The 13209-nt window shown below is 44.8% G+C and overlaps 1 non-coding gene across 1 annotated transcript; it reads right to left on the bottom strand.

The window, feature by feature from the left end:
- Positions 1-12902: 12902 nt before the first annotated feature.
- TRNAA-UGC lies at positions 12903-12974 on the bottom strand. Its single transcript has one exon. It is a non-coding gene; the product is annotated as a tRNA-Glu (tRNA).
- Between the last annotated feature and the right edge of the window lie 235 nt (positions 12975-13209).

The raw sequence follows: 13209 nt of genomic DNA, 5'->3' as shown, positions 1-13209 counted from the left end.
ATTCGGCAACAGAGACAATCGCTACCCACCGGGCTCATAGTCTCCCAACAGGGAGACAGACAACAAAACCAAACAAATCAAGTGAACAGGTATCAATAGCATCAATATAAATAAAATAGAATTATAGATACATGCCCTTCGTTAATAAATAAATAGAATAAGAAACAAGCATACATATATACACAAGTGCTGTAGGGTTGGGAGGGGGGGGTAGAGAGGAGGGAGGGAGTTGGGGCGATGGGGAGGGGAAGCAGAGGAAAAGGGGAGATCAGTCGGGGAAGGCCTCCTGGAGGAGGTGAGCTTTTAGTAGGGCTTTGAAGGGGGGAAGTATTTGGATCCTCCCTTCCTACATCCTTCTCCCGACTGTCCTCATAAACCGGGGCAAGTCGTTTAGTCCTTCTGGATGTATAAAATGGAGATAATAGCCTTGTTTCTTCCTGTCTCACCTGGAAGTGGTGAAAAACTCATCAATCAGTTGTATTTATTAAGCGCTTACTGTATGATGAACAGTGTACTAAGTGCTTTATAAAGTGAGGTGGGCACAGGGGAAGTGCTCCGGAAAGATAAATGCTCGACAAATTCACAGCATTGGTGTTTTTTTATTCATCATTTGGGAGACAGGGACTGGGTCCAGTCTAGTTTCTTTATGTCTACCACAGTGGCTGGCAAATAGTAAGCGCTTAACAAATTCCAGAATTGTTAATCTCCAGGGACTGGCAGTAGCGGTAAGGGCATCGTTCAAGCGGGACTCAGAAGCAGCTCGCAGCTGCCGTGGAAAGAGGCTCAGAGAAGTTAAGAGACTTCCCTTGGTCACACAGCAGACAGATGGTCTCCTGGATCCCAGGCCCGGTCTCTTTCCACAAGGCCCTGTGGTCAGTATAGTGGCTAGCACGGGCCTGGAAGGCAGCAGGTCATGGGTTCTAATGCCGCTCTGCCACTCATCTGCTGCGTGGCCTTGAGCAAGTCATTTCACTTCTCTGGGCCTCAGTTACCTCATCTGGAAAATGGGGATTGAGACTGTGAACTCCAAGTGGGACAGGGACTGTGTCCAACCCGATTTGCTTGTATTGATCCCAGAGCTTAATACAGTGGCTGGCACATAGAAAGTGCTTAATAAATACCTTTATTATTAATACTTACCCAACTGATTTTATTTCTCCCAAACTGGAGAGGCACAGCCCTATGGAGATCCTTCTAAATACGTCTGCATGTAATTTGGTGGAAATTGAATTTGAAGATTCCATCTGCAGCTGTCATGGAAACAGGGGGCGCAGTCTGTCTTGGAATCTGGGACAGCTGACATCCCTAATACCATTTTTCACTGGGAAATTAGGACATTAGTAGAATCTGGGTTCTTTGAAGTCTTTCATCTATTTTAGTTAGCTAATTTAGGATGTCAGCGCTTATTTTTTTGTGGGGGGGACACAGAGGTTAGGCCTATGTGAGGTAAGGGATTTCAGATTCAGCTCTTCAAATGCCTAGTCCAGCCTGCGCATGCCAGGTTAAAAATAAGTGGAGGGCAAAGTCCAGTGGAGATTTGCTTTTCTTCTAGTGATTTGGAGTCACATAAGCAGCGTGGCCTAGTGGATAGAGCCCGGACCTGGGGGTCAGAAGGACCTGGGTTCTAATCCCGGCTCTTCCACTTGTTTATCGTGTGACCTTGGGCAAGTAACTTCACTTCACTGTGTCTCAGTAACCTCGACTGTAAAATGGGGACTGAGACTGCGAGCCCCATGTGGGACAGGGACTGTGTTCACCTCGATTTACTTGTAATAACAATAATGATGGCATTTGTTAAGCACTTACTATGTGCCAGGTACTGTTCTAAGCACCGGGGTACATACACGCTACTCAGCTTGGACATAGTCCACGTCCCACGTGGGGCTCACAGTCTTAACCCCCATTTTCCAGATGAGGTAACTGAGGCACATAGAAGCCAAATGACCTGCCCGAAGTCACACAGCAGACAAGTGACAGAACCGGGATTAGAACTCAGGACCACTTGACTCTCAGGCGCGGGCTCTGTGCACTAGGCCAGACTGCTTATGTGAAGTGAAATCACTAGGCCATGCTGTTTCTTTATCAGTTTGGACACATCCCCTGACTCACATGAGAAGTAGCGTGGCCTAGTGCATAGAGCACGGGTCTGAGAGTCAGGAGGTCATGGGTTCTAATCCTGACTCTGTCACGTGTCTGCTGTGCAACTCTGGCCAAATCACTTCACTTCTCTGTGCCTCAGTTACCTCATCTGGCAAATGGAGATTAAGACTGTGAGCCCCACGTGGGACAGGGACTGTGTCTAACCCTACTTGCTTGTGGTGTTCACCCCAGTGCTTAGTTCAGTACCTGGCACATAGTAAGAGCTTAACATATACCACAATTAACATATACCACATGGGACTCGCTGTCTAAGTAGTTTTGCCTGTGGTCCATCTCTCCCTGTGTTGGGGAGATCGGGGCCGGTTCCAGACCCTTCGCCTCTGACTCCCAGGCTGGCTCTCTATCCACTAGGCCATGCTGTGATGCCGACAGCCACCTCCAACCCGCGCAGAAAAAAGATCTCACTCTCTCTGAGAATGCTATTGTTTGCTTAAAATTTGCCAAGACCAGCAGCATGTTGGAAACAAGTACATTTTCATCTGCAGCGAAGGGTGTGTGGTTAGCGTTGCTAGGATACTGTAATCCTTGACCCATCTAACTTTCATCGGAAAAATTGTGGGGAATCTTGAAGATTACTATTATTCCTTTTCTTCGCAGACCATAGCTTCTTTGAAGAGAACGTATTTTGAAGAGTGGAAATCAGAAAAAACAAACAAAAAAACCCAAACCCTACAAAAAACACTCAAGTTTAAGGGATTCTGGGTTAAATGCGTTTCCAGCTGCTGCTTGAACTGGCCGGGAAAATTTGCCAACGATAGGTTGATTCTCAAAAATAACTCAATTTACATCAAAATCCCTTCGCAAATACAGATCTGCTCAATTCCCTCACCCACCCAAAAAACCGAGTAAGCAGGTTATGGAAAGTAAACAAGTTAATGAGATCACCTCATTGCTCTGAAAGATTCCTCACAACAAATATTCACCCAACAGTCTTGTGAAAATCTAGAAAGTTAAGTTGTCTTACAAGTTGTGTCCATTTTTGTCTCTTAATGTCAACCTCTTGCTCAGACCCTCTTCCTGCTAGGAAGCTTCAACTCTCTCTACATCTTCAAACTCTACTACTAATAATATTGGTATTTGTTAAGCACTTACTATGTGCCAAGCACTGTAAAAATCACATATCCTTCAGGAAGTCTCCCCCAATTAATTTCTTATCTCCCCATCCTATTTTCCCCTACTGTATCACTTAGGCATTTGAATTCTCACTTTCTAAGCACTTACATATTCACCTCAACCCTTTCCCCCAGAAAACTCCTCTTTAAACTCCTTTGCTTTCCGTACTTGTAATTTAATTTAATGTCCGTTTTCCCGGCTGGACTGTAAGCTCTTTGGGGGCAAGGATCAGGCCTACTCACTGTATTGTACTCTCCCGAGAGACTCACTCAGTGCTCTGCACAGAGAGAGCTCTCAATAATTACTGTTGATTTATTAATTCATAATAGAAGCAGCGTGGCTCAGTGGAAAGAGCACGGGCTTTGGAGTCAGAGGTCATGAGTTCAAATCCCAGCTCTGCCACTTGTCAGCTGTATGACTGTGGGCAAGTCACTTAACTTCTCTGTGCCTCAGTTACTTCATCTGTAAAATGGGGATGAAGACTGTGAGCCCCACGTGGGACAACCTGATTCCCCTGTGTCTACCCCAGCGCTTAGAACAGTGCTCTGCACATAGTAAATGCTTAAGAAATACCAACATTATTATTATTATTATTGTTATTAATTGATTGGTAAGCTTATGCTTTAAAATAAATCATAGGGATACCTTTAGTAGATCGCTAACAAGAACATTAAAGCTGGAAATATTGATGCACAGAAAAGTAGATTTAAAATTGTATTTTAAAGATTCTATTAAAAAAAGACCTTCTGAAAATTGAATAATATTGCTAGTTGCTGGCAAAAAGGGAAGGTTTACAGAATCATTCATTCATTCAATAGTATTTATTGAGTGCTTACTGTGGGCAGAGCACTGTACTGAACATGTAGTTCTAGTCATCCATTTGAAATATGAAAATAAATGGATCCTTTCCCATGCACGGTAATGAGGAAATTACTGTAACAGAACCAGTTATACATTGCTTTCCACTTTCAAGGACTATTTATCAATGAGGATATCTAATTCATAAGTTTAAGCTTCTGCATCTTACAACGGCCAGACTCAGCGTAATTTGGACACTGAATCTGAAACCCTTGCGACTGTTCTACAATATTAAACAATACTTAAAACAACATTAATCTTGTCTAGAATCGTTACTCTGGCACCATAACCGAAATTAAAAAAAAAAAAACAACAGAAAAGAGAATTAAGGGATGAGCTTAATAGCAGTCTCTGTCCCGTACAATCAATCAAGCAACCAAATTTATTGATTTCTTACTCTATGCAGAGCACTGACCTAAACTCTTGGAGAGTGCAGAGTTGGGAGACATGTTTCCCTGCCCACCACAAGCTTACAGCCTAGAAAGACCAATATGAGAACGTGTTTCAGGCTGCTTTCTTAGTTGTCACCATACCCACAGAGATCATGAATCGGTCAATCAATCATTCATGTTTATTGAGGGCTTTGTGTATGTAGACCACTGTATCATTTAGGTGGGAGAGCATACATAACAAATAACACGGTTGCTAGACATGCTCTCTGTGTAGAGCATGTTCCCTGTTTGCTTTCCCTAAGCTCACAGCAATCTTACAGTCTAGCAGGGGAGACAGACATTAATATGAATATATAAATTGTGGATATGTCCATAAATGTCGTGAGGCTGAGGGAGGGGTGAATAAATCATTCCTTTAATCATATCTATTGAGAGTTTATTGTGTGCAGAGCACTGTACTAAGTGCTTGAAAGAGTGCAATACGACAATAAACAGACACATTCCCTGCCCAAGGTGAGCTTACAGTGTACAGGACAAATTGACAGTAATAATAATATTTTTGGTATTTGTTAAGCACTGTCCATATGGCAGCAACTGTACTAAGGGCTGGGGTGGATACAAGCAAATTGGGTTGGAAACAGTCTCTGTCTCATTGAGGGCTCAATCCCCATTTTACACATAAGTGAACTGAGCCCTATAAAAGTGAAATTTCATTCATTCATTCATTCAATAGTATTTATTGAGCGCTTACTATGTGCAGAGCACCGTACTAAGCGCTTGGAATGGACAAATCGGTAACAGATAGAGACAGTCCCTGCCCTTTGACGGGCTTACAGTCTAATCGGGGGAGACGGACAGAAAAGAACAATAGCAATAAATAGAATCTAGGAGATGAACATCTCATTAAAACAATAGCAAATAAATAGAATCAAGGTGATGTGCTCAAGGCCGCACAACAACAAATAGAGCCGGGATTAGAATCCCTGACGTTCTAACTCCCAGTCCCCGGCTCTATCCAACCCTAGCCCTCTGCCGTGCTGCTTTCTTGGCACCAATAAAGGGTGTCGATCCAAGTGCAAAGGGAACACCGAAGACAGCATCTCCCTATTTGCTTTATATAAGTAACTGTTCATTATGAAAGGATTAACCCGATTAGAAGATTGGGCTATCTTCACGATCCTCAAATATTTCCAGTGGCTGCCTATCAACCTTCGTATGAAGCAAAAACTCCTCACTGTTGGCTTCAGAGCTCTCCGACCCCTTGCCCCCTCCTACCTCTCCTCCCTTTTCTCTTTCTACTCCCCACCCCGCACGCTCCGCTCCACTGCCGCCCACCTCCTCACCGTCCCCCGTTCTCGCCTATCCCGCCGTCGACCCCTGGACCACGTCCTCCCGCTGTCCTGGCATGCCCTCCCTCCTCACTTCTGCCAAACTAACTCTCTTCCCCTCTTCAAAGCCCTACTGAGAGCTCACCTCCTCCGGGAAGTCTTCCCAGACTAAGCCCCACTTTTCCTCTTCTCTTCCCCTCCCCATTGCCCCGACTGTCTCCCTCTACTCTACCTCCTTTCCCGCCCCACAGCACTTGTGTATATTTGTACATATTTATTATTTGATTTATTTTATTAATGATGTATATGTTTCTATAATTCTATTTATATCAATGCTCTTGATGCCTGTCTACATGTTTTGTTGTCTGTCTCCCCCTTCTAGACTGTGAGCCCGTTGTTCAGTAAGAATCGTCTCTATTTGTTGCTGAATTGTACTTTCCAAGTGCTTAGTCCAGCGCTTCCTGTGCTCAGTAAATACGATTGGATGAATGAATGAATGAAAACCTCACTAACACGGCTTTAATTAGGTATTTCTAGGACAGCAGTGGATCTTTGGGAGTTTATTAATTCAAAATGTTTTTGAACCTGTGTCTGATTAAGATGCTCTTTAGGTCTTTGAAGCTGGTCTCTAAACCCTGAATGCACACAGCTGAGGTTTCCAAATCAAAGGGTTGTGGAACGAGTGAACTTACAAAATCTTGACAGGACGAGCAATTCAGCACTGAGAAGATGTTCTCCCTTGGATATTTTCGATTTGAGATTTAAGAGAAAAGGAGCTGTAGGATTTTCTGTGAGAAGAAGAAAACACATAGTCTGCCCTGATACACTAAAAATATTATTTATCCTGCTCTCACTCTCCCTGTCCATTTGCTTGGAGAGAGAAAGAGGGGGCTATTGCACTCTCCTAAGCAATTAGTATAATGCTTTGCATTCATTCATTCAATCATATTTACTGAGCACTTTCTGTGTGCAAAGCACTATACTAAAGCACTTGGGAGAGTACGATATAATAATTATAACGATGATGGTATTTGTTAAGTTCTAAGTGCCGGGATAGATGCAGGGTAATCGGGTTGTCCCATGTGGGGCTCACAGTTTTAATCCCCATTTTACAGATGAGGTAACTGAGGCACAGAGAGGTTCTCTCCCTTCCCCTCCCCACAGCACTGTACTCGCCCGCTCAACTGTATATATTTCCATTACCCTATTTATTTTGTTAATGAATTGTACATCGCCTTGATTCTATTTAGTTGCCACTGTTTTTTACGAGATGTTCTTCCCCTCGACTCTATTTACTGCCATCGTTCTCGTCTGTCCGTCTCCCCCGATTAGACCGTAAGCCCGTCAAACGGCAGGGACCGTCTCTATCTGTTGACGACTTGTTCATCCCAAGCGCTTAGTACAGTGCTCTGCACATAGTAAGCGATCAATAAATACTATTGAATGAATGAATGAATTAAGTGGTTTGCCCAACTTCACACAGCGGACTAGTGGAGGAGGTGGGATTAGAGCCCCCAACCTCTGACTTTCCATCCTGTGCTCTTTCTATTAAGCCATGCAGCTTTTCAACAGAGACATTACTGCCCACGATGAGCTCACAGTCCAGAGATCACAGTAAACTCCCAATCAGATTGAGGGAGAGTAAAATAAAGAACTATTTTAGTCTGCCAAATATTTAGTACAGTGCTCTGCACACAGTAAGATCTCAGTAAATACCATTGGTTGGTTGAGAGAGAGAGAGAGAGAGAGAGAGAGAGAGAGAGAGTTGTTTATGCATGGATGTGAGTAAACCAACTCTTATATTGTAGTCTTCCAAGCACTTTGTACAATGTTCTGCACACACTATGAGCTCTCAGTGAATTTGCCTGATTACTTAATGGAGTTGTCTGCCAATGATAATAATAATAATGTTGGTATTTGTTAAGCGATTACTATGTGCCGAGCACTGTTCTAAGCGCTGGGGTAGACATAGGGGAATCAGGATGTCTCATGTGGGGCTCACAGTCTTAATCCCCATTTTACAGATGAGGTAACTGAGGCCCAGAGAAGTGAAGTGACTTGCCCACAGTCACACAGCTGACAAGTGGCAGAGCTGGAATTCCAACTCATGACCTCTGACTCCAAAGCCCATGCTCTTTCCACTGAGTCACGCTGCTCCATGGTAGGTGGTCAGTAGAGATGATGGATTTATACACTATGAATCCAGTGCATAAAGTTTTTATCAATGGGTTCTCACCACTGAAACACCATAGAGAGGTGATGGCCCAAGACAACAACACTAAAACTTTCCAATAAACCTTCTCTTATCATTAATGAGGCACAATTTCAGAGCAACCTGACTTTTCCCCTCCCTGGCTCTACCTTTGTTATGAACAAAGAACCCTATTTGGGAGAAGAGGAACTTTGGAGAAAGTTTAGAGTAGGTTAAACTTGGGGAAATGAAATGTCCTTCTGAAAGCACTGACTAAAATGTATTAAGAAAAACACTCTGGTCCAAAAGTGTGAGAGCTTTTATTATTCCCCACACCTGTCTAGCCCTTGATTGGTACACATGAGATTCATTTTAAACAATCAACCTGGGGGATGGGAAGTTGATTGCATTCCTCCCTTCTTGCCAGGTGAGTGTGATAGAAAATTTCATCTCCCAGAAGCCCTTGAAAGTGGAAGTTTCAGAGAGGAAGTTGATTCTGATGAATGGTGGGATGGAAGATCTCCTTATGAGAGCTTAACTGGAAGGTACATTTCACCCGCTTGCTGAAAGTGCTTGCTCTTCATGCCTCTTTTCTCTCTTTCCATGAGCTTCAGGTTCTGTAAGTACTAGCAGCCTATGTTTCTGGTCTGGGGGAGCTAATGAGGTTTCATCTTTTGTGGGTGGGAGGCTCTATAGAAGGTTACCTAAGTAACTTTTAAGTGTGCCTTTCTAAAAAAGCTTATTTTTGTCATACCTTGGGTTTTTTTTTTTTTTGAAGGTTTGTGACTATGATTCCCTTTTAGTGATATTGTTGGTACTATTTCTGGCTTCTTTTTTGAGTGGGGTGTTATTAAATCTTTTTGAAGCTCTAGCCTTGATTTGATTTTTAGCATTTCCATTCTATTACTGGTCTATCAATGGTTTTAAGAGGGAGACTGTGAGGCATGTTTTTATGCTACTTAAATGCTTACTATGTGTTTAAACATTATTCTATTCAATTGTATTACATATTTACTGTATTCAAAGCACTGTACTAAGCACTAGGGAGAGTATAGTATAACAAATGGACACATTCCCTGCCCCTAATGAGCTTACAGTCTAGAAGGAAATCCAGACAATAATATAAATGACAGATATGTACATAAGTGGTTTGGGGCTGGGAGGGGGGATGAATAAAGGGATTAAGTCAGGGTGACGTAGATGGGAAAAGAAGAGGCAAGGGGCGCTTAATGAGGGAAGGCCTCTTGGAGGAGATGTGCCTTTAGTAGAGCTTGGAAGGCGAGGCAAGTCATGTCTGTGGGAGTTGAGGAGGGAGGGGCTCCAGGCCAGAGGCAGGACGTGGGCTAGGGGTCGGCGGCAGGGTAGATGAGATGGAGGCCCAGTGAGAGGGTTAGCAGTAGAGGAGTGAAATGTGTAGCTGGGTGGTAATAGGAGAGTAACAAGGTAAGGTAGGAGCGGCTGAGGTGATTGAGGGCTTTAAAGTTAGTGGTTTTTGTTCTCTGTGCTGGGGTAGAAACAAAATGTTCAGGTTGGACACCACTCCTATCTCACATGGGGCTCACAGTCTAAGTAGGAGGGAGAACAGATAGCTAATCCCCACTTGCAGATGAGAAAAGTGAGGCATAAGAAGTTAAGTACTCTGCCCTCGTTCAGACAGCAAGCATTTGGCAAATATGGGTATTTGAATCCAAGTCTTCAGATTCTCAGGTCTGGAATCTTCCACTTGGACAAGCTGCTTCTCACACTGCATCTGAATGGGTGGCAGTATTGCTCAGTGGAAAGAACATGGGCCTGGGAGTCGGGAGATGAGCGTTCCAATCGCAGCTCTGCTTTCTGTTCCGCTGTGACCTTGGGTAAGTCGCTTCAACTTTCTGAGCCTTGGTTTCCTCATCTGTAAAATAGATATAAGATGTTGGGAGAGCGGCTATCATGTTACTGACCTTGTGAGAGAAAGTAATTCTAATAATAATGATGGCATTTGTTAAACACTTACTATGCACCAAGCACTGTTCTGAGCTCTGGGGTGGGTGGTGGTGGTGGTGGTGGTGGGGATACAAGGTAATCCGGTTGTCCCACGTGGGGCTCATCATAAAAATGAACGTATGATGACATGGGAGTAGCAGGACCGGCAGAGTACAGCGCACCCTGAAAAGCTCTTTCCGTGTTGGACGTGTGCAGCTGTGTGGCGGGGTGGGGGGCTGTTGACAACTTTGTCTCTAGGATGGTGGGCAAGTCTCGGACAAGTCCCCCTGTTTGGGGCGGTCAGTCTGTGGGCCGCTGCGGTTCTCCGCATTCCCTGGCTCTGGGCGGCTCTGGCCCCGCGCCTCCGGGCTGCTCAAGGATGCGTTTCTGTCCGTCTTGCCTGCGGTTGCCTTTTGCTCTTACAGTGGTTGCTGGGAGGTGGTTCCATCGCCTGTTCTCAGCACCTGTCCCGTTCTGGCCGGCAGCCCCCGGCTCCCGTCTCCCCTCCCTCGGCCCCAAAGAGCTTGTGGACGTGTCCGTAATAGATTTATATTCATGTCCGTCTCCCCTTCTAGACCGGAAGCTCGCGCTTTCTCCTCCTCTAGACTGTGAGCTTGTCGTGGTCAGGGAACATGTCTACCATCTCTGTTGAATTGTACTCTCCCAAGCACTTTATTTTTTAATGCATTTAAGTGCTTACTCTGAGCCAGGCACTCTGTGCCGGGATAGATACAAGTTAATCAGGTTGGACACGGCCCCTATCCCCCATCGGGCTCAATTTAATCCCCATTAAACAGTTGAGGGAACTGAGGCCCAGTGAAATGACTCGTCCAAGGTCACAAAGACAAGGGCAGAGCCAGGATTAATAATGATAATTATGATATTTAAGTGCTTACTTCATGCCCAGCACTGTACTAAGCACTGAGGTGGATACAAGCAAATCGGGTTGGACACCGTCCCTGTCTCTGAGGCTCACAGCCTCAATCCCCATTTTACAGATGAGGGAACTGAGGCACGGAGAAGTAAAGGTACTTGCCCAAGGTCACACAGCAGACAAGGGGTGGAGTTGGGTTTAGAACCCATGGCCTTCTGACTCCCAGGGCAGTGCTCTATCCACTAGGCCTTGCTGCGTCACAGTGCTCTGCACACAGATGTGCTTAATAAATATGGTTGATTGTGGTGTCCTTCAAGCTCTTCTTCCCAGGTGGGGGAGGTGCCTAAACATCAAATTGTACTCCCCAAATGCTTAGTACAGTGCTCTGCACACAGTAAGCACTCAATAAATATGACTGAATGAATGAAAGTTCCCCCATTAGAGAATAAGCTCCTTCCATCAAACCAAGGTACTTCCAGAGTACTTACTCTGTGTAAAGCATTGTACTGAGCTCTTGAGAGGATACAACAGAATGGAGTAGACACCATCCTTGGCCTCAAGCAACTTACATTCATTCAATTCAATTGTATTTATTGAGCACTTACTCTGTGCAGAGCACTGTACTAAGCACTTAGTATTTATAATCTAGTGTGGGAGAAAGTTACACAAAAAAATTACAGGTAGGGGATTCAATTGGGTTAAAGATTTCATTCAATAGTATTGAGCGCTTACTATGTGCAGAGCGCTGTACTAAGCGCTTGGGTTGTACAAATCAGTAACAGAGACAGTCCCTGCCCTTTGACGGGCTTACAGTTTTGTACATTGGTACAATCTGTGGGGTCCTCACACACTAAGATTTGTCCATAAATTGTGGAGTTGGGTAAGCGCTTTGCGGGTACAGTCTCAAGAGCAAGGCTGCTCTTGGGGGCAGGAGGTTCCATGTGTTTCCCACCCCTATTACCTCAGGGCACCGTACTAAGCACTCCGGAGAGTACAACACAATAAAACAGACACATTCCCTGTCGACGATGAATTTACACCCTAGACGGGGAGTCAGACATTAATCTTAAGGTATGGATTAGGACATAAGTGGTACAGGGCTCGGAGGGGGGGATGGATAAAGGGAGCAAGTTAGGGCAACACAGAGGGGAGTGGAAAAAGAGGAAGTGAAGTAAATTGTAACTTAGTGTCTCTCTCCCCCATTAGACCATAAACTCCCCGAGACCAAGGATCATGTCTATTAACCATGTTGTACTTTCCCAAATGCTTAACCCAGGGCTCTGCCCAAAGTAAGTGCTCAATAAGTACCACTGATTGAGTTATCTTTTGTGCTTCCTAAGCACTTAATACTGTGCTTGCCTCCGATAAACCGTTACTTCTACAGATGATGTTTGTACAATTTCCCAGACTGTTTTGAGATCAATACACAAACATTAGCCTCTAGACTGGAAGCTCGTCATCAGCAGGGAACGTGATGGCTAATTCTGTTAAAAGGTAGTAATAATAATAAGTATGGTTTTTGTTAAGCATTTCCTCTGGGCCGGGCACCGTACTAAGCGCTGGGGTGGGTACAAGTAAATCAGGTTAGACACAGTCCCTGTCCCACATCGGGCTCACTGTCTCAATCTCTGTGGCTTAGTGGAAAGAGCACGGGCTTGGGAGCCAGAGTTCATGGGTTCGAATCCCGGCTCTGCCACTTGACAGCTGTGTGACTGGGCAAGTCACTTCACTTCTCTGGGCCTCAGTTCCCTCATCTGTAAAATGGGGATGAAGACTGTGAGCCTCATGTGGGACAAACTGATTACCCTGTATCTACCCCAGCGCTTAGAACAGTGCTCTGCACATAGTAAGCGCTTAACAAACACCAACATTTTACAGATGAGGGAACTGAAGCACAGAGAAGTGACTTGCCCAAGCTCATGCAGCAGACAAGTGGCAGAGGGGGGATTAGAACCCATGACCTTCTGACCCCCAGGCCCGTGCTCTAGCCGCTACACCATGCTGCTTTTCATGAAATAGCTTTCTGGAGATGCCGGGGATTGAACCCGGGACCTCACACATGAAAAGCGTGCACTCTACTACTGAGCTATATCTCCCAGCTATTGTACTCTCAAGTGCTTAGTACAGTGCTCGGTACACAGTGAGTGCTAGACTGTAAGCTTGTCCCGCTAGATTGTAAGCTCGTCGTGGGCATGGGATGTGTCTGTTGTGCTAGTGCTCTCTCCCAAGTGCTGAGTACATGCCTCAGTTACCTCATCTGTAAAATGGGGATGAAGAGTGTGAGCCCCTTGTGGGACAACCCGATGATCTCATATCTACCCCAGTGCTTAG

The sequence above is a fragment of the Ornithorhynchus anatinus genome, chromosome 8 (assembly GCF_004115215.2).
Source record: "Ornithorhynchus anatinus isolate Pmale09 chromosome 8, mOrnAna1.pri.v4, whole genome shotgun sequence".
In the NCBI taxonomy this organism is placed as follows: Eukaryota; Metazoa; Chordata; class Mammalia; order Monotremata; family Ornithorhynchidae; genus Ornithorhynchus; species Ornithorhynchus anatinus.
Note: the sequence above shows the minus strand (reverse complement) of the source record. Positions and strands in the feature narration are given on the sequence as shown.